At 42.6% G+C, this 19,222-nt stretch overlaps 1 protein-coding gene across 5 annotated transcripts in view; it reads right to left on the bottom strand.

Moving 5' to 3' along the window:
• The window catches only part of MFAP3L (microfibril associated protein 3 like), a 101,544-nt gene that overhangs the window by 79,529 nt on the left and 2,793 nt on the right, over positions 1-19,222 (bottom strand). For 2 of the 5 annotated variants that reach the window (XM_030191553.1, XM_030191551.1), the window contains exon 2: positions 17,892-18,020. The exons of 2 other annotated variants lie outside the window; for them this stretch is intronic. The gene's annotated coding sequence lies outside the window, so the exon portion shown is untranslated. Of the gene's footprint in view, positions 1-11,664; positions 11,669-17,891; positions 18,021-19,222 lie in introns of all 5 variants that reach the window. One more of the 5 variants, XM_030191552.1, reaches the window with a different exon arrangement.

Below are 19,222 nucleotides of genomic sequence, written 5' to 3'. Positions count from 1 at the left end.
TGTTTAGGTGGTGATTGGGCTCTTCCAATTGTTGGAGTGGTCGTCTTCTTCCTGCGATGCGTACTGGTATTTTGTTCCATTCAGTAGGAGTTGCTGCTGGTATGCCCATTATCCACATTGTTATTGTACATAGAAGATCCATGCCCTTAGGTTGGCCATTTTTGGGGGTTACTTCTGGCTTGGGGGTGTTTGCGTGTGAATGTGTATGTTTGGGCTCTGGGGTTCTTGTGTTTATGTGTTGGGGATTTGCCTGCATCAGTGAACGATCAGATAGAAGAAAGGTAGCTTGTTACATAAAAACAATACCTGAAGCAGTGAAAAATGTCTTTCAGTGATGCTCATGTCTAAAGGATAAATGAGCAGTGGAAGTTCGATGTGTTATAGAGTAGTTGCTACTCAATACAGTGCTTGTGGCAATAGAATTACTCAGAGAGAATAGTCAAGGCTGAAAAATTAATTGTAGTGGTGTTGCCACAAAGGTGGGAGGCAAAAGTGTTCAGCAATGAATGTCTACAGCAGTGAGTAATTAGGCAGGTGGAAAGATCACATCAAGAGTGCCTTAGTAGCTGTGCAGCACGTGAGCTGTGTGATCGCAGGAGCAGATTTTAAATTGGGCCGTTTGGCGCTCCAGGCAGCTTTGAAGAACACCTTTTTTTTTTTTCCAATAGTTTGGTGCTACGATCAGCACACTACTTGCTTGGAGCATGGAGGATGCTGTGGTTAATCGTGGCAGCTGAGAGGAGTAGCATAGAGGGCACATACTTGCCGCATCACCCCTTGGTGAGAGGTCTTGGTTCTGGGTTGCCGTTCTTCAAATAGTGGGTCATGCAGCTTCCAATACCTGCAGTGCAGGTGGTGGGCCGAACTGGGCTCTCACAGGGCGCGGACCCCGATCTCCAGTAGCAGCTCACCTTTTGCAGTTCATCTGCATCCAGTGTTTTTGCAACCTCAGGGTGCACCACTGGTTGTCGCTGAGCGCGGTGACTATCAGGCTTATTTTTGAAAGAGAAGGGCGCCCATCTTTCGACACAAATTGAGAGATAGGTGTCCTTCTCTCAGGGTCGCCCAAATCGGCATAATCGAAAGCCGATTTTGGGCGTTCTCAACTGCTTTCTGTCGCGGGGACAAAGTTCCCGGGGCCGTGTCGGAAGCATAGCGAAGGCGGGACTAGGGCGTGCTTAACAGATGGGCGTGCTCGGCCGATAATGGAAAAAAGAAGGGCGTCCCTAACGAGCACTTGGCTGACTTTACTTGGTCCATTTTTTCTTGCGACCAAGCCTCAAAAAGATGCCCGAACTGACCAGATGGCCACCGGAGGGAATCGAGGATCACCTCCCCTTACTCCCCCAGTGGTCACTAACCCCCTCCAACCCTTAAAAAAAATGTAAAAAAATTTTTGGCCAGCCCAAAATGTCATACCCAGCTCCCTGACAGCAGTATGCAGGTCTCTGGAGCAGTTTTAGTGGATGCAGTGCACTTCAGGCAGATGGACCCAGGCCCCCCCCCCCCTACCTGTTACACTTGTGGTGGTAAATGTGAGCCCTTCAAAACCCACCACAAACCCACTGTACCCATACGTAGGTGCCCCCCTTCACCCCTTAGGGCTATAGTAGTGTTGTACAGTTGTGGGGAGTGGGTTTTGGGAGGCTCAGCACACAAGATAAGGGAGCTATGCACCTGGGAGCTTTTTCTGAAGTCCACTGCAGTGCCCCCTAAGGTGCCTGGTTGGTGTCCTAATATGTGAGGGGGACCAGTGTACTATGAATGCTGGCTCCTCCCATGACCAAATGACTTGGATTTGGTCGTTTTTGAGTTGGGCGTCCTCAGTTTCCATTATCGGTGAAAACCGAGGACGACCATCCGTAAGGTCAACCTAAATGTTGAGATTTGGGCATCCCTGACCGTATTATCGAAACAAAAGATGGCCGCCCATCTTCTTTCGATAATACGGGTTTCCCCGCCCCTTCACGGCGCCGTCCTGCGAGGATGTCCCCAGGAAAACGTGGGCGTCCCGTTCCATTATGCCCCTCAATGCCATCCTTCTGGGCTGGAGTGTGCTGTGGTGTGCCAATGTTCGATTGCTCTGCCAATCCGCGTCTGCCTGCTCTGGACTGCTCTGTCGAGTCGCGTGGTCTAGTCGGTCCGGACAGATTGTAGTGTTGTTTTCTGTCCCATTTTGTTTGCTGTTTGAAGGAAGGTTACAAACACAGTTCTCTTTTTCAAGTTGCCAGTTTGGAATAACTGCAGGCAAATGTGATTGAACCACAGAAGTTTGATAAACAAGAAATGTATCTGAAGAATGGCAGGAGTGTCGACTTATGCAAACTTAATTCATCCCAGGGGTTATGGATTCAGGCATAGTCACAACCAAATATCAGCAAGGGGCAGGCATCTTTATCAAGTTATACAACTTATGGCATGTTTACCCTGATGAAGGCAACTATAAAGAACTGAGACAGACTGATTATAATAAGATGTAGTGCATTTTCTGACGTAAGGAGCCCTGTGTTTTCCCTTATTCTTTCATTTGCAGTGTTTTATCTGTTAGAACTATGGCACTAATTTATTTCATGCAGTGGGACTCTATGCGTTTTTTTCACTGTGTTTTTCTTTTACAGCTCAGGGGTGCCACAACCAGCTACACAGCTTACATAAATACAGCAATGGGCCCCAACCAGGGAGAGCTACCTAACATAAAAGGCTTTTGTTCTTATCCCATTCTGTTCCAATGAATAGATATTATCCTGCACTGGCAGCACTCCACTCAGAATTGTTCCTCTCCATAGTACAGAAACATTAACTGGCCAATACTTGCAGAGGTTTGAATTTAATGTTCACTTTACACCCAAGCCACCAGTGAAGATGGAAAGAAAGGACTTCCATGCATAAACAGGATGATCATGAAAAACCAACAATGACTGCAAATTGGTCTTTCCTGCACATAATGTGGCCACTGTGCTCAGCGTTACCGCCCTGTCCTTGCTTTGTTCATTAGTAAAGAGTGTACAAGCACAGAGCTTTCATGCTCCACATTGAACCAAAAAGTGAAATGGCAGCTTCATTCATCTGAAGGCTAATGGAAGGGGTGAAGCCCTCTGCCGAGTGTGTCCTTGTGCCCCCAAATCTATGCTGGTTAACTATCACCTTGTGGTCCTTATCTACAAAGCATTCACTTCCAAGACTGTGCAGTTACAGTGAGAGGCAGCTGCTGAAGCTCTCTTGCACATGAGCTTAAAGAGCTTCTCATCCACATTTTTGAAACATACACATATCACTACCATGAAATAACAAAAAAAACAAGCTTCTCAAAGTTCTCTGCAGACTTAGGGATCTTTTACAAAGCCGTGCTAGCGATTCCCACGTGGCAAATGAGAGGAAGCTCACAGAAAATGAATGGGCTTCCTCTCATTTGGCGCACTGGGAATTGGTAGCACAGCTTTGTAAACGAGGCTCTTATTTTTGCAAACAATCTTGCAGAAAAGAACAGAAAAATCTCTGGCAAGAAGCTTTAGAAAAGGCAATGCTATGTTAATTGATTTACCAGACTTTTTTTTTTTCTTCACTTTAATGCAATGGGGGGGGGGGGACTTAATAATTAGCTCCTTGGCAATTAGTTCCTTAGCCCCCTGTTTATTAGGCTGTGCTAGCGGCTACTGCACTGCAATGCCTATGCTGCAATGCCGGCACAGCCCATTCAAAGTGAATGGGCTATGTCGGCATTAGCGCACTGCTAGCGCAGCTTAGTAAACAGGAGGGTTAATGTGCCAAAATAAAAAAAACCCACATAATTTCTATGACATAAAATGTATTCTTAACAATGAACCGAGTCTAAAACCATCACATTCAACTGATCACCTCAACCTTAAATTTTAAGCTCTACCTCCTGTATTCTATTTCAAGTGGGTTGAAAAATTATTTATCATGGAAAAGCTATATAAAATGCTCTGGAAATCCCCACATGGAATACCTGTGAGATAAGTTCAAGTGGGCAGTCTTGGGTGTGGAAGACTGCGTTCACACTGTCTGGACACCCAAGGTCATTCTAATTTTGGTATGTCATGTAAGTGAAAGGAGAAGAAGCTTTCAGTGTACCCAGCAGCAGCACAGACAAGGCCCACCTTAGAAAGCAAAGGGTAAGTAAGCCTTATCATCCAGCTCTTTAGCAGACAGACTAAGGATAAAGGAACTGACATGAGATGCGGAAGAGAAGAACTGCTTGTCAATTTTTTTTTTAAATTATTATGTAACCTAATTGTATATGTTATGTTAAGATTGTTCACTGTCTAGGTTTCAAGATGGGGGTGGGAGGGTATAAGAATTTTATAAATAAATAAAATAAAGTACCTCCAAAAAGTACCACACACAAGTTAAATTGTAAGGTGTACACACAAATGCATAACGCAAAACATGAAAACGAAAGCACCTTCAAGAAAGAATACATTTAGCAACATGCTTAAGAAAATAAGAGTGAACTTGCCAAAACCAAGCTCTCAAAAACTCTTAGGCTTGTGCAAACTTGATAGTAGCTATTTGTTACAAAAGCATTCAGCAAAACATTAGCTATGCTTTAAGATTAAAAAAAAAAAAAGGGGGGGGAGGGCAATCTACTTACAGTGGTGGAAATAAGTATTTGATCCCTTGCTGATTTTGTAAGTTTGCCCACTGACAAAGACATGAGCAGCCCATAATTGAAGGGTAGGTTATTGGTAACAGTGAGAGATAGCACATCACAAATTAAATCCGGAAAATCACATTGTGGAAAGTATATGAATTTATTTGCATTCTGCAGAGGGAAATAAGTATTTGATCCCCCACCAACCAGTAAGAGATCTGGCCCCTACAGACCAGGTAGATGCTCCAAATCAACTCGTTACCTGCATGACAGACAGCTGTCGGCAATGGTCACCTGTATGAAAGACACCTGTCCACAGACTCAGTGAATCAGTCAGACTCTAACCTCTACAAAATGGCCAAGAGCAAGGAGCTGTCTAAGGATGTCAGGGACAAGATCATACACCTGCACAAGGCTGGAATGGGCTACAAAACCATCAGTAAGACGCTGGGCGAGAAGGAGACAACTGTTGGTGCCATAGTAAGAAAATGGAAGAAGTACAAAATGACTGTCAATCGACAAAGATCTGGGGCTCCACGCAAAATCTCACCTCGTGGGGTATCCTTGATCATGAGGAAGGTTAGAAATCAGCCTACAACTACAAGGGGGGAACTTGTCAATGATCTCAAGGCAGCTGGGACCACTGTCACCACGAAAACCATTGGTAACACATTACGACATAACGGATTGCAATCCTGCAGTGCCCGCAAGGTCCCCCTGCTCTGGAAGGCACATGTGACGGCCCGTCTGAAGTTTGCCAGTGAACACCTGGATGATGCCGAGAGTGATTGGGAGAAGGTGCTGTGGTCAGATGAGACAAAAATTGAGCTCTTTGGCATGAACTCAACTCGCCGTGTTTGGAGGAAGAGAAATGCTGCCTATGACCCAAAGAACACCGTCCCCACTGTCAAGCATGGAGGTGGAAATGTTATGTTTTGGGGGGTGTTTCTCTGCTAAGGGCACAGGACTACTTCACCGCATCAATGGGAGAATGGATGGGGCCATGTACTGTACAATTCTGAGTGACAACCTCCTTCCCTCCGCCAGGGCCTTAAAAATGGGTCGTGGCTGGGTCTTCCAGCACGACAATGACCCAAAACATACAGCCAAGGCAACAAAGGAGTGGCTCAGGAAGAAGCACATTAGGGTCATGGAGTGGCCTAGCCAGTCACCAGACCTTAATCCCATTGAAAACTTATGGAGGGAGCTGAAGCTGCGAGTTGCCAAGCGACAGCCCAGAACTCTTAATGATTTAGAGATGATCTGCAAAGAGGAGTGGACCAAAATTCCTCCTGACATGTGTGCAAACCTCATCATCAACTACAGAAGACGTCTGACCGCTGTGCTTGACAACAAGGGTTTTGCCACCAAGTATTAGGTCTTGTTTGCCAGAGGGATTAAATACTTATTTCCCTCTGCAGAATGCAAATAAATTCATATACTTTCCACAATGTGATTTTCCGGATTTAATTTGTGATGTGCTATCTCTCACTGTTACCAATAACCTACCCTTCAATTATGGGCTGCTCATGTCTTTGTCAGTGGGCAAACTTACAAAATCAGCAAGGGATCAAATACTTATTTCCACCACTGTACAAGCTTAGATCTGCACAGATGTGCTATACTTGGAAATTCCAAATTACACAATACAATTGTCTACCAGATTAAAAACAATTCTACTGTACAAATATTAGAAATCAAATACATATTAAGTAGGGTCCCAGGAAACAAGCAGGCAAGTGGTCCGCTAGTCCCAAAAGGATGGTAGTTGTAGAATCAGACATGATTAATGGAGGATAACAAAATATTTCATTGGACTACTAACCTCATTAAGCAGACACCCAAAAATGTCCAAATCTCTATTTAAAATTACAGCAGTAATTTTGTATCTGGCATGTAAAATATGGTTAGGAAGTTCACATGTTGGTTCATCACACTAATACTCAACGTGTGACCTGGGATATCCATGGGACTCTTTTAGTCTACCAAAGGCATAAAAATCCATACAATAAGAATAGAGCTAATGCATACATTAGCAGGCAAAAGAAACATCAGAACATAATCCTACGTGTGGAGTGGCCTAGTGGTTAGAGCCCTGGTCTTGTAATACAGAGGTGGCCGGTTCAAATCCAGATGTTGCTCCTTGTGATCTTGGACAAGTCACTTAGCCCTCCATTGCCCCAGGTACAAACTTAGATTGTGAGCCCTCCTGGGACATATCCAGAGTACCTGAATGTAACTCACCTTGAGCTACTACTCAAAAAGGCGTGAGCAAAATCTAAATAAATAAATCTTAACAAATGGCTCAGTTGATTCTTGGAACTGATATAAGTGTCAATAAAAGTTATTTAGAACTAATAAAATGATGAACTTCAATATGAAAGCTGGGTGCCACACTACTAAACTTATGTCTCAGGATTTCTGAGAACCAAGGACATAGCCATGGGGGGCCTGGGTTCCCCCTCATTTCAGGCTCAGGCCCTCCAAAATTGCAGCACTGGATGTCTTACTAGTGGGGATGCTGAAGTCACTCCAGCCAAAGAGATTCACCGCCTGAGCCCCCTGCTCATGCAGGAAGAAGTTGGCAGGGTGCTCCTGCTACCAATGCCAGCACTTCCACACATGCATTGAACTGAGCATAAATCAAGAAAAAGCAGTACAGTAAAAATTTTTAAATAATATATAATTCATTTTCTGGTACATAAGTCACCTGCCTAAGTCATGTTTCAGCTTGCGCCTGCTTTAGGGGCATATCATGTTAAATTTGAGATTCCTCATTAAGGTAAACTGTCAAAATTTCAAACATTCAGCAATGAGATCTAGTCAACTCCTTTCTGTAGCTCCAAAATTCTATTGAGCAAATGAAAATTCCCACATGGTTCAGGGAGCATTGTTTTAGGCAGCTTTTCAGCATTTCAGCCTGCATAAACTAGCGGCCCAACAACAGGGCTTGTTCCTTTTAAAAGGTCATTTTTCCTGGAGTGGCTGCTACACCTGCCTACAATGATTTCCATTTATTGATGCTTCTATTTATCTGCATTCTCTAACAACTGAAAATCCACTTGTGTTACTCACGCTGTGATTTACCTCCTGGAGAAGGCCAAGAGGTTTTGTATGTAGCAAGGTAACTAAACACTGGCGCTGCATTAACACCTGTATACCAGAGTCTTCTATAGTCGATCACTGTTTTGCTTTCCAGCACAGATTTGAAAATCTGGCACTTTTTTTTTTTGCCTTAGATCACGCTTGTTTATTTCTTTGGGTTGGGCTACTGCCTTTTTCAGTTGTAGGTCAAGGCTAGTTATATTCAGGTTCAGTAGGTATTTCCAAGTCCCTGGAGGGTTCACAATCTAACTCTGTACCTAAGGCAAAGGAGGTTAAGCGACTTATTCAAGGTCACAAGGAGAGACAGCGGGATTTGAAGCTACGATTTCTCAGTGTTCAGCCTGTTGCTGTAGTCATTAATTCAAAGTTAAGCAAATGGGTGGTCTTTTACTAAGCTATGGTAGCTTTTTAGCTCTCGGTAGAAATCAGCTGGTGGTAAACTCTGAGACGCCCATATGGGTCTCGGCTTTTACCACCAGCTGTCACGCTTTCAGGAATAGTGAGCCCTTGGGCCACTGCCGAGGAGCAGCAGCGGCAGGCAAATCACCCAAACAGGAGGCAAGGCAGACCACAGACAGACGGGCACAGGCCGGACTGGAGCAGCTGGACTGGAACAGAAGCACTAAGCAGAAGCAGGAGAATAGTCCAGGAAGCAAGCAGGGTCTTACCGGCAAGCAGCAAAGCAGAAGGGAAAGCAGGAACCCAACAGAATCTATAGGCTGGTGACAATCAATAGAATAATCCAGGAACACAGCAGAGTCTGGGCAGGCAGCAGACAGTAGAATAAACAAGGAAACCAGCAGGGTCAAAGGCAGGCGGCAATCAGTAGAATAATCCAGGAAAACAGCAGAGTCAAAGACAGGCAAAGCAAGCTTTCAGGGCAGGAACTGCAACAGACCAACAAGGACATGAACACAACTGAAGACCTCTGTTTCCAGGTGGTTAATAAAGGCAACATACAAGAGAGTTCACCAGGTAAGGGTGCTGCTAAATTCCAAAAATCCCAAGACAGTCTGGAAGGCTGGAAGATCCGGACCCGACCGGCATGACTTCTGGAACATGGGAAACAGCAAACAGACAGTCCATCGCAGCCACCAGGTCTAACCACCAGGTAGCAAGGTGCATGAGAGCATGAAACATGGGCACAATCGTGACACCAGCTGATTTGTACCGCGAGCTAAAAACACTACCGCGGCTTAGTAAAAGACCCCCTTAGTTAGTAAGCCCCATGAAGAAAACTTAGGGGCCCTTTTATTAAGTTGCGATAAGTGCTAGTGCGTGCATGCCGCAACTTAAAATGGCTTATCATAATGCGCACTCACGTTTTTTGCGGTAAGTTCCAAATTGGTGCTCGCTAACTGAGTGCTAAATAATGTTTTACAATTGTTTTTGGAGGGGGCATGTGGGGGCGAAGACTGGGTGCTTCTGTGCTACTCAGTGTGTCCACATTACCACGCTCATTAGCATAGGATTACCGCATGAGCCCTTACTGCCTACAAAATAGATGTCAGTAAGTGATAACATTGTCATTTTTTAATGGCCGTGTGCTAATGGCAACTTTAGTGCATGGCCATTAATACAAAAATTGGAAACTTGGCCATTTTATTGCTGCAGTAAAAAGACCCCTAGTAAATTAGGGCCTAAGAGTGTGACACTCAGTGATATAATTGAAAATACCTAAAAACTACCATTTGTGTTGCGAGAAAAATATTTAGAGCACTGAATTTTCTTGGCGGTATCATTTCATTTTGGCATCATTTCTGTACGGCTGCTTTATAAAAAAATTGTTAAATGTTCTTACACTTACTTAAAACAATATGCATGGATTCTTTATTAGTCTAATAACATCCTTAAACATGAATGAGGTTGTTCCTATTATTCTTTACATAGTATCTTTTTTTCTATGCCCAATTTGACTCTTTCCAGCTATTGTTATGTCTAATTTTATTTCAATTTATTTTATCCTATGGCATTGGACTTGCTCTGTTCATATATTGTATGTTTTAATTTATTTTATCATGTAAACTGCTTAGACAACTTGTTTTGATGAATGGTTTATCAAATAAACTTTATACAGGCATGAAGTTATATATACTAGCGTGGAAAACTGAAACCCATGCAAGCAAAATCATCAGCAGTGTGTTACCTATAATGTGACAGGAAACAATATCAGGATGGGAAGGAAGCCAATAAGAGGTGGAACAAATAGATACAGAGAAGAATTCCTTGCCTGGATCATTTTGTTAGTGAAATTAGGCCAATGTCTGAACTTTACAGAGCCAATGCGGAGACAAAATTAAAAAAAAAAAGTCTAAGCATTTTACATTTTTATAGTTAAACACTCTGAAAGAGTCTCAGGTGTTGAGCAAGACTTTTTACAATCGCTTCTCAGAAATGTGGGAAGTAAAATAGAAGACTGCTGTCAATGTCTTAGGTTACTGGATGAGATTCCTTATTAAAAAAAAAAATGAGCCTTTCATGGTAAGGTGAGAGAACACTGGAAGCAAGATGTGGCCTAGAGATCAAAGAATACTATTACTACTTCTACTAATCATTTTTATAGTACTACTAGACATACGTAGCGCTGTACGCATTATCCCTCCAGATTCTATATAGCGTGACATAAGTTGCATGCACAAAACCAGTCGTATTCTGCATTTGCACGTGCACCTTAATTAACAAGCCAGTCAGCACCGATAATTGCCACTTTATTGATTCTAATTGGCATTAATTTGAATTTACATGAAGAAGTGCATTCTATAACATGATGCGCGTAAATTCTAAGTCACATAGTTGATTAGGGGGGTGGCCATGGGCATTTCCAAACTCTATGCACGCGGTTATAGAATATACCCACTCTGTGTGTAATTTGAGAGTCTGCATTTAAACCAAGTTTTACTTAGTGTAACTGCCCATGACTAAATTTAGTCGTGCGGACGGGTGCTTGGCATATTCTGTAAACCGCGCAGAAATTTAGGCTTATTCTATAAAGTATACTTAAATATAACATAGTAACATAACATAATAGATGACGGCAGAAAAAGACCTGCACGGTCCGTCCAGTCTGCCCAACAAGATAACTCATATTTGCTGCTTTTTGTGTATACCCTACTTTGATTTGTACCTGTGCTCTTCAAGGCACAGACCGTATAAGTCTGCCCAGCACTATCCCCGCCTCCCAACCACCTGCCCCTCCTCCCAACCACCGGCTCTGGCACAGACCGTATAAGTCTGCCCAGCACTATTCTCACCTCCCAACCACCAGCCCTGCCTCCCAACCACCAGCTCTGGCACAGACCGTACAAGTCTGTCCAGCACTATCCCCGCCTCCCAACCACCAGTCCCGCTGCCCACCACCGGCTCTGCCACAGACCGTATAAGTCTGCCCAGCACTATCCCCGCCTCCCAACCACCAGCCCCGCCTCCCGATCTTGACTAAGCTCCTGAAGATCCATTCCTTCGGCACAGGATTCCTTTATGCTTATCCCACGCATGTTTGAATTCCGTTACCATTTTCATTTCCACCACCTCCTGCGGGAGGGCATTCCAAGCATCCACTACTCTCTCCGTGAAAAAATACTTCCTGACATTTTTCTTGAGTCTGCCCCCCTTCAATCTCATTTCATGTCCTCTCGTTCTACCACCTTCCCATCTCCGGAAAAGGTTCGTTTGCGGATTAATACCTTTCAAATATTTGAACGCCTGTATCATATCACCCCTGTTTCTCCTTTCCTCCAGAGTATACATGTTTAGTTCAGCAAATCTCTCCTCATATGTCTTGTAACGCAAATCCCATACCATTCTCGTAGCTTTTCTTTGCACCGCTTCAATTCTTTTTACATCCTTAACAAGATACGGCCTCCAAAACTGAACACAATACTCCAGGTGGGGCCTCACCAATGACTTATACAGGGGCATCAACACCCCCTTTCTTCTGCTGGTCACACCTCTCTCTATACAGCCTAACAACCTTCTAGCTACGGCCACCGCCTTGTCACACTGTTTCGTCGCCTTCAAATCCTCAGATACTATCACCCCAAGATCCCTCTCTCCGCCCGTACCTATCAGACTCTCCCCGCCTAACACATAACGTCTCCCGTGGATTTCTATTCCCTAAGTGCATCACTTTGCATTTCTTCGCATTGAATTTTAATTGCCAAACCTTAGACCATTCTTCTAGCTTCCTCAGATCCTTTTTCATGTTTTCCACTCCCTCTGGGGTGTCCACTCTGTTACAGATCTTAGTATCATCCGCAAATAGGCAAACTTTACCTTCTAACCCTTCGGCAATGTCACTCACAAATATATTGAACAGAATCGGCCCCAGCACGATCCCTGAGGCACTCCACTACTCACCTTTCCTTCCTCCGAGCGAATTCCATTCACCACCACCCTCTGGCGTCTGTCCGTCAACCAGTTCCTAATCCAGTTCACCACTTCAGATCCTATCTTCAGCCCCTCCAGTTTATTTAAGAGCCTCCTGTGGGGAACCGTGTCAAAAGCTTTGCTGAAATCTAAGTAGATTACATCCATAGTTCGTCCCTGATTCAATTCTCCTGTCACCCAATCAAAGAACTCAATGAGATTCGTTTGGCACGATTTCCCTTTGCTAAAACCATGTTGTCTCGGATCTTGCAACTTATTGGCTTCCAGAAAATTCACTATCCTTTCCTTCAGCATCGCTTCCATTACTTTTCCAATAACCGAAGTGAGGCTTACCAGCCTATAGTTTCCAGCTTCTTCCCTATCACCACTTTTGTGAAGAGGGACCACCTCCGCCGTTCTCCAATCCCTCGGAACCTTTCCCGTCTGCAAGGATATATTAAACAAATCTTTAAGAGGTGTATAAGGAACAGACATCCAATGTTACTAAAAGGACAGAAGAGTCCAATTTTATTGTCAGATTCCAACAATCTCAAAAAATGATAACTGTCTTGCACGTAAGATTGTATAGAGTGAAGACAAGGTTGCAAAAATTTGTCTACATACTTGGCAGTGCGTTCCAATAGAGACCTCTCGCAGAAACAACTGGACGCCGAGGGAGATTGAAGATTTTTGTGAATCTTTGGCAATGTGTAGATGTCTGGGACTTTGAAAAAACGGTAATTCAAATAAAAATACTTTGCTTGAGTAAGGAACCCTGATTTCCTACCTTTTTCTGTTATTTCAGCAATATATTTACATACCTCATCAGGAGGATCTGTATCTACATGAAGATATATGTCCCTATCAGACAGATGACAATTGATCAGTGCTCTGAAGCACAATGGCGCCCCCTTTATCAGCACACCTGATGACTATGGAGAAATCACATTTCAGATTCTGAAGAGCCACATGCCCTTTGGATGCAGTTTTGGCCACATTTAAGATGTGTCTATTACGAGAAGTGGAACAAATAGAAGCTCGGCTACCATGGGGTACATCGAATTTAACAAAGTCAGAACTTGTGAATGTAGGTGTACTGTATAGAATGTGTATAGGTGTATTTTTTTTGGTGCTGATTTTTTAGGCATGATATGTAGAATCTAGTCCTATGTGCAGGTACTTTCTTCTGTCCCTAGAGGGCTCACAATCTAAGTTCTTGTACCTGGAGCAATGGAGGCTTAAGTGACTTGCCCAAGGTCACAAGAAGCATCAGTGGGAATCAAACCCAGGTCACCAGGATCAAAGCCCGCTGCACTAACCATTAGGTTACTTCTCCACTCCAATAAAGAACAACAAGTAAAGTGGAAACTGGATCTCGTAGCACCTCTTGTATTGGTGTGTGAAGTCTGGTTGCCAACTGGATCCAGATTCGTCGACAGGGTTGATCTAGTCCTGGGTTTACTCCACTGCATGCAGAGACTTGTAGTTCTGATTTCTCCCATTTCATTCCCTAAAATAAAGCAAGACTACAAGTCCCTGCATATAATGGGGTAAACCCAGGACTATCTCTTGCACTGGATGTGAAGCTATAACAGGTATAAAATATTACAAATTGATGTAGGAAGTTTTTGAAAGAAAAAAAATAATTCTAATACCAACTGGAACTGCAGTTCTTGAAGCAGTACTGATTGAACTACCCAAACACCTGGAAGCTTTACATTTCAAAAGACATTAGCCTCATTAATTTGGGGGAAAAATACCCTATTTAGAACATACATTTTGTGCTGATCTCTCTCCGAATCCCAGGTTCTTGGGAAGGAACTAAACTAATGGAATTAAAACAAGTCAACACTGGCTGTGATATGCCACACATGAAGATGTAATGTTAATATTTCTGGTTAAATATTAAGATAAAACTGTCTTTTACTTCTGTTTGAGCAGTTGATGCTGAATGAAAAGATAGAAAGAATGGCTGTCGGTGGTGCTGGTGTGAATTGTAAGTCATCCAGTGCCACAGAATCCCTCTGGATTTCCCTGCTGATCTTGGATTTTAATTCAAATAGCCTCTGTTGTAATTTTTCCCATCATATCAAGAGTTGACGTCTCTCAAAAATTACTTAACAGTATATTTTGTAGGTCCAACCACTATTACTGTGCCACTGATCATCATTGTTTGTAGTCTGGCAAAGATAAGTGGAAAAAGTAGCAACACCATTATCTCAGGAAAGATCAGTGAATTCACAGTACTCTTGACTCAGATGCCATGGAGATAACCTTGCTTGTCTGTCTCCTTTAGATTTTCAGCAGTTTATAGCACAATAGACTTTCTATGCCAATACTATGGATGGGCAGCCAGAAAATTTGTGTCTTTTTCCTCCTGATTTCTTTTGTTCCAGAACGTATGTCGTTACAAGTGTGCACTCTTCTAAATGAGCATGCACAGAGTGCACTCTTTCTCAATAAACACACGTGTGCACAATTGTTCATGTGCATGCACTACTGGGAAGAGTGTGCCCTCTCTGCACAAAGTGGGTGGAAGTCTATAAATGGCACTCAAAAATGGGTGCCAGAAAAGTTCAGCACCGAGTGCTAGATTTTATGCCCAACTCTGAACACCAGACTTACAGCTGCTGAAACCTGGTGTAATCCCGGCACCCAAGTTGGACACGAGACTCACTTTTTGTAACACTGCACATAGCTTTTGGAACACCCATAGTCATGCCCTCTTTTAGGTTGCACGCTATGGGATTTAGGCACCCAGAGTTATAGAATAATGTGCAGCCAGATGCACACACAAATCCTAATTGGTGCTTATGTTTATTTTACACTTAAGAACATAACCATTGCTATACTGGGACAGACTGAAAGGTCCATCAAGCCCAGCATCCTGTTTCCAACAGTCAATCCTGGTCACAAGTACTTGGCAAGATCCCAGAACAGCAAAACAGATTTAGTACTGCTTATCCTAGAATATGCAATGGATTTTTCTTTTAGGTAATTATCCAAACTTTTTTAAACCCTGTTTAGCTAACTGTTTTTACCACATTCTCTGGCAACAAATTCCAGAGTTTAATTACTCATTGAGTGAAGAAATAATTTTCTCTGATTAGTTTTAAATGTACTACTTAGTAGCTTCTTTGCATGCCCCCTAATCCTAGTATTTTTGGAAAGAGTAAACAAATAATTCACATCTACCTGTTCCACTCCACTCAGTATTTTATATCATATCTCCCCTCAGCTGTCTCTTCTCCCAGCTGAAGCACCCTAGCTGCTTTAGCCTTTCCTCATAGGGAAGACGTCTCATCCCCTTTATCATTTGTCTCCCTTCTCTTTAACTTTTCTAATTCCACTATATCTTTCTTGAGATGCAGTGACCAGTATTCAAGGTGCAGTTGCACCATGAAAAGATACAAAGGCATTATAATATTATCAGTTTTGTTTTCCATTTCTTTCTTAATAATTTCTAACATTCTATTTGCTTTCTTGAGCAGACAACATATCATCAACGATGACACCTAGATCCTTTTCCTGGGCAGTGACTCCTAATATGCCGCCTTTTAGATGAATCAAAGCAGTTCTCAACAATGAATAAAACAATAGAAACAGAAAAGTAACTACACATGTAGACAATATAACAGGAAGAGGTGGAGGAAGAGCAAAAAAGAAATGTGGGAGGACATGGGTATGCCACGGTAAATGAAGATATGAATCTTCAGATCTTATTTCAGCGAGGAGAGAGTCCCAGAGGGTGGGAGCAATGACGAAGAATGCAGAATGCCTTGTGGATTTTAAACTGGAACAATGAACAGAAGAGACAAATAACCGATTACCAGCAGCGGAACATAAGGTACGGGCGCAGGTCTGTAAGGGACAATGATTGGGGAGAGGTAAGAGGGAAACACTGCGTGAAGGACCCTATGAGACAGGGTCAGAACTCTGTGGCGAATTCTATGAGAAACTTGGAGCCAGTGATATTACTTTAAAAGAGGAATGATGTGATCGAAACTGTTAGTGTGAGAAAGCAGTTATATAGTGGTATTGTGAACTGATTTGAGTTTCTTAAGAAGCAAAGTGAGGAGATCTGAGTAAATAACATTACTGTACGATCATTGAGGAAACAAGAGAATAATGAAAGGCGGCACAGGCCTTATTAACATATGGGCTGAGAGAGTAAATAGTGTTTAAGGAGAAGAAACAAGAGCAAAGGAAATCTGGGTGCTAAAGGATAAGCTGGAGTAAAGAATGACACTTCGGTACCTCAGGAACTGTACTAGGGTCAAGGGATGAGCCCTGGAGTTTAGGGGCAATGGCAGGACAGCTGGTATGTATGACCCATGACCCAGAGACCTAGAGACTTAATGGGTTTAGAACTAGACAGTTGGCATGGATCCAGTTGTTGACTAAGTCAAGAAAGTATTGAAGAACAGAAAGGTCTGGTGCGCAATGGTTTTGGGTGGAAATAAGAAAATCGTTGGCATATACATAACATCTGATTATTGAATTCTTGTATGAGGGCTATTAGTGGGCTGAGGAAAATATTAAAGAGGAGAAAAGATTGCATCGAGCCTTGGAGAACAGCAAATGGAAAAGAAGAATGATTGGACTCTGAGGTAGGGGTGACAACCTTACAAATGCAATTTGATTAACAAAAAAAAACAAACAAACAAAAAAAGCACAGATCCCGAAAATACCCTCAGGAGAAAGTCTGGGGAAGAGGAGCAAGAGGCTAACAAGATCAAAGGCTGCAGAAAGATAAGAGAAACTAGCAAGACCGTAATCAAAGGCAGAGTGGATATCATTAAGAAGAGAGGCAAATATTGTTTTTGTAGAGCGACCAGGGTGAAAACCCAATTGGGAAGGATGCAAGTTATCTGAGGCCTCTGAATGTTGCAGAAGTTAGAATACACTCCATGAGTTTTGCTAAGAAGGGTATGTTAGAAAATTGGTCGGTGATTACTAAACAGAAGAGGCATCAAGAAACGCTTTTTTCAAATCCAGTCTTATCACTGCATTTTTCCAGTTTGGGGGAACTCAGCCGGAAGATAGGCTGTTGGTGACCATTGTAAGGGCAAGAGGGAGGAGATCATGGCTGGGGATACCAATCTAGTTGGAAGGTATGAGATCAAGTGCACAAGCGGTCTCCCTAGCAGAGGTATATTTCTTAGTAAAGATAGTCAAGGAGGGTAAGTTGAACCTAGACAATTAGACCTTAAAGGCAATGGATTACAGGAATCAACATAGCATGACAAATCAGAAGAGGGGCCAACAGTAGAGGGTGATGCAAGGGGGATCAAGGGACAGTCTCATTGAGAAAGACATTCAGATATCCTCAATTTTAGTTGAGAAAAAATTGGCAAAATTTGAGACAGACAGTAGAAGAGATAGAGTATGACGAGTTAGTGCTGAGAGGTTAGATGCTATCCTAAATAATGATTCTGGATAGTTAGAAGACTGTTAATTAAAGCTGTATAATATTCAGAACAAAGAGTTCTCAGTTGGGATCCATATTGGTGTAGAAGCTCCTGAAAACCAAGGAGGTTAGAGTGGGATCTTGAGTGGTGCCAAATATATTCAGCTAATTAGGGAAAGGGAAATAGGACTTGATATACTGCCTTTCTGAGGTTTTTGCAACTCCATTCAAAGTGGTTTACATATATTCAGATACTTATTTTGTACTAGGAGCAATGGAGGGTTAAGTGACTTGCCCAGAGTCATAAGTGGGAATTGAACTCAGTTCCCCAGGATCAAGGTCCACTGCACTAACCACTAGGCTACTCCTCCACTCCAATTACATCAAGCTGAAGATCACCTTGGAACAAGGGCTTCTTCGAAGGCTAACGAGTAAGCTGCCGAAGTGAGTGGAGTGGAATGTTCAACTGCAGAGGATAGCAAAGTATTCCAAAGAAGAGCCTGGGTAGACAGACTCAAATCAACAAATCTGGGGGAACAGAAAAAAACACGGGTGGAAGGGTAGATTAAAATTGGTTCGTAACATCCAATTATTGATCTTTAATAGCTCGTTAGCCAATTAAGTTGCACGCATATCTTGGCAGTGTGCCCAAATTTGGGCGTCCAAATCTGGGTGCCATATATAGAATTTGCGGGAGTGTGTACTTTTCAGGAGGAAGTGCACATTATCAGCTAATGACTTTCTTCACAAATGACAGCCCATCCCTAGAAAATACATCAGGAGATTGGAAAGCATATCTCAATGTGAGCAAATTCCAGCTTCACTTCATCACGCCAAGTTCCTGGTAAGGAAATGGCTTTTATCTCTGTTATTGCCCACCCCACCAGAAATCACAACATTACTGAGAGAAAACTGGTCAAAGTGGTAACCAAATCATGATCAGAATACATCTAGTTTAAAAGTACTGGTTATGTTTTGCTTCAGATCAAAATAGCTCACTGTATACTGTACCTTTCAGCCTATATTGTTTGGGTTTCAAGTGTAGGATCTGAGCTATGAGCTTAGGATAGTCCCTTCTCAGCATTTTTGGTGAAACAAAACCTGTACAATATGGGGCTTTAATGCCCTGCCATTCAACCTCATTCATGATTATGTAACAATTGTTGCCAAAGGAGGCAACGCAAACCTCTTGCTACAAACACTTTTCTGCCTTGGCACATTCTCATGACTAATGTCCTCTAGTCTGCCAAATTCCCCAATCACATAGTTGACTGTATATATATATATATATATATATATATATATATATATATATATATATATACATACACACACCTACATTTTCAGGCTAGCTCAGGAGATGTTTAGTTCTATCCTGTGAACATTTCTTCTTGCATATAAATTTTTCCACCTCTCAGAATTCTATGAAGAGTTACTGTCTCCTTTCCTAAATTAAATTCACTCAAGCACATGCTTTTCTCTTTTTCTCCTCTCTAAAAGCCTTGTTTATTGAGGTAATTTTCTACTGACATAAATGGAAATGATTCCTAATGAACAGACCCTGAAGTGTGAACACTGGATTTACTACATTAAGCTGCTAGTAAGAGCGAAGCAATAATATTTGTCTGGGTGTGTGTGTGTTTATTTATTTATTGGGATCTAATAACCATCTTTAGGAAGAGATTCACCTAAGGAAATGTACTACAAGTACATCTCTGGGTGGAGATGAG

This window comes from Microcaecilia unicolor, chromosome 2 (assembly GCF_901765095.1).
Source record: "Microcaecilia unicolor chromosome 2, aMicUni1.1, whole genome shotgun sequence".
Classification (NCBI taxonomy): domain Eukaryota; kingdom Metazoa; phylum Chordata; class Amphibia; order Gymnophiona; family Siphonopidae; genus Microcaecilia; species Microcaecilia unicolor.
The sequence above is the reverse complement of the archived record's forward strand: the minus strand, read 5'-3'. Positions and strand labels throughout refer to the sequence as shown.